The 2,633-nt window shown below is 45.4% G+C and overlaps 1 pseudogene; it reads right to left on the bottom strand.

Moving 5' to 3' along the window:
- Nucleotides 1-919: 919 nt before the first annotated feature.
- On the bottom strand, nucleotides 920-2,292 carry LOC103682446 (annotated as a pseudogene).
- Nucleotides 2,293-2,633: the final 341 nt, after the last annotated feature.

Below are 2,633 nucleotides of genomic sequence, written 5' to 3'. Positions count from 1 at the left end.
CAGTGTGCACATTTTCAGAGGACTAACATTAGGAAACATTGTTTCTCTTCACCCCATGACAGTACTGCATATGCCATAATAACACTTTACAACAGTAATCCACCAGCAGTCACACAGACATCATGATTTTACATTTCAACATGAGAAAAAAAAATCCACATTTCCCAGGACTTTCCTTCCTCATAATGGCTTCCTGTTTGCACTCTCACAGAGCAGGTCTCCACACATGCTTTTGGAAACTTAAGCTTTTAAACACTAACAATGGCTATATTTGAAGTCCGATCCAATCCAGAGCCAAACGTAAATGAGGAAGTTGCCATCTACAATAACAACCAACGGTTTAGTAATGGGTATGGTGACGTTTACCCATGTTAATGTGTAAAATACTGCATGAAAGGAAAAATAAATAACCTTGTTGTAAAGCAGACTTGTTTACATTATAGATCAGAACACCCACTAAACATATAACTGTCACTAAGTTTTACAAATTAATTTTTTATTTTCAAATTAAAGCATTTCCACAAATCTAATAAAAAGAAAATGGTTTGAGAAAGGTTGAAAGGCTTTCATGCCACAGCCCCACGTGGCTCCACCTGCCAACAGGCCACAGTGATCAAATACCCCATGTGCTAACAGAAGGCATGAGATCTGAATAGGCCATGCTCTCCCCTTATGTCCTGTTACTTGTTCCAGAACAGTGAATTCTTTGAGATGAAAAATAACTAAAAAAATCAGGGCACAGTGCACTTTGATAACATATAGCATCTAAAATTGTTGAAAGGTCTGAAAACAGTCTTTAAATTCAAGCCTGAATCTTCAAACACATAAAATCTGTTTCCTATGCACAGTTTCAACATCACTGGAAAAATACCCATCACTAAACCCTGATACACATTCGTAGCCATTTCACCATCTTCTATCACGGTGAGTGTTCAGGAGGCAAAGCCTGACCCAGAATCCTTGTTCGTGTTTTCTCCAAGGGCTTCTCCATGCACAGTGTCCATTCTGCATCTGTCTCCTTCTGTTTGGCACCTGCAGGCATGAGTATCAGGGCTTACCACACATCTGACAGGAAAATGACACCCAAGATGCTATCTGTTTCACTTGTGACCAGCAGCCCAGAGGTCAGCCCACGCTAATCTGTTCAGGATTTCCAGCTTACCGTACTTCACAACACCCTCAAGACACTGTGAGTAGTGCTGAGGGTCTGGGTCACTGTGATTTCTAGGTTACTGAACGTTTTCTCAGCAGCAAGCTTAATTACATCGGACTTGGTATAAATATCTATGACTTCTCCTGATTCATGCACCACAGGGAAGGCCAGCAACTGTCTTTCTACAAAGGCATTCAAGGCTGTACTGATGGGAGTCTCCTGGTGGATGAAGGGATGTTGTGGTGGGTCCCAAATGCAAGAACATTCAGCTTCTGCTTCATGAAGGCAGGCTTTGTCAGACCAGACCTAAAATGCTGGAGAAATGTGAGGATTCCATTGTGGGTACGTGCATAAACTTCAGTCCACTGATAGGATCAATAACTGGCAATGAGTGGATTTCATTTGTGATCAGTGAGTTTTCAGCGTGGAAGACGTTTGCATCTGGAGCTATATTCCCTGAAGGCTTACGTGTTTCATGGGGATGAAGCTCCCTCCCTGTTTCAATCTTATGTGCCTCTAATTCATAAATCTGTACCAGGGTTGGCATATGCCATGTCTGTGGTGTATTTATGAACTCTGTTATTGTTAGCATTCCTACAAAACTTTGTTTTGTCCTGTACCACAATGGAGCTGCTGGAACACCGTTGGCTGCTAAGGCACAGAAGGCTTTCTAACTTGTATTATCAGAGACAACACACTGTGAAGAGTTGGAAAGATGTGGTGATCCCTGTGTTAACTCAGTGCATGAAAACCCACATTCTGAGTCTTGTGCTTCCTCTTCCAACTGGAATTTCTCCCACATGCTGGCTTCCTGGTCCAGGGGCTGCAGCCCACTACTACCAATGAGGAGGAGGACCAGGATTCCCAGGTACTTCTGGGCGTTGTCTGGCCAGGTGTGCTGGGCATCAGTGTGTTGGCTGGACCTCTTTGGAGTGCAGGTTATGGGCTAGGACCCTCTGGGGGTTATGGGCATAATGCAGGGACCAGAGGCTATAGGTGGGAACACCTGGCTAGGCAAGCAGGGGGGGTGATAGTGAGGCTGAAGTGTAACCCTTATTCATTCATCTCTGGATGTATACCTGGGTTTTCTCTATACTTTGGATATCAGACGACGTGTTACAATGAATGTACGGGTGCATGTGTCTTCACACTGAGAGCACCCAGATATGTTAGGTGAAGCTGAGGTGGATATAAGCTGGTGTCTCAGGGATCTCCGTGCAGAGGGCCCCCTGGCAGGGTGGCTGGAGTGGAGATGGATCAGGAGATGAGGTTTTCTGGGGTGCTCTGCACAGAGGTGCCCTGGCAGGACAGCTGTAGCTGAAGTGGGTGGGCTGGAGTGTCCCAGGGCTCTCTGCAGAGGAGACACTTTGGGAGGGTAACTGTAGCTGAAGTGGATTCAGGATTGGGGGCGGTTCTCTGTGCACAGGATCTCCTAGCAGCATGTCTGAAGCTTAAGTGGGGCTGGGGTGTCCTGGGGTCT

Source organism: Ursus maritimus, unplaced genomic scaffold (assembly GCF_017311325.1).
Source record: "Ursus maritimus isolate PB19 unplaced genomic scaffold, ASM1731132v1 scaffold_5, whole genome shotgun sequence".
Taxonomy (NCBI): Eukaryota; Metazoa; Chordata; class Mammalia; order Carnivora; family Ursidae; genus Ursus; species Ursus maritimus.
Note: the sequence above shows the minus strand (reverse complement) of the source record. Positions and strands in the feature narration are given on the sequence as shown.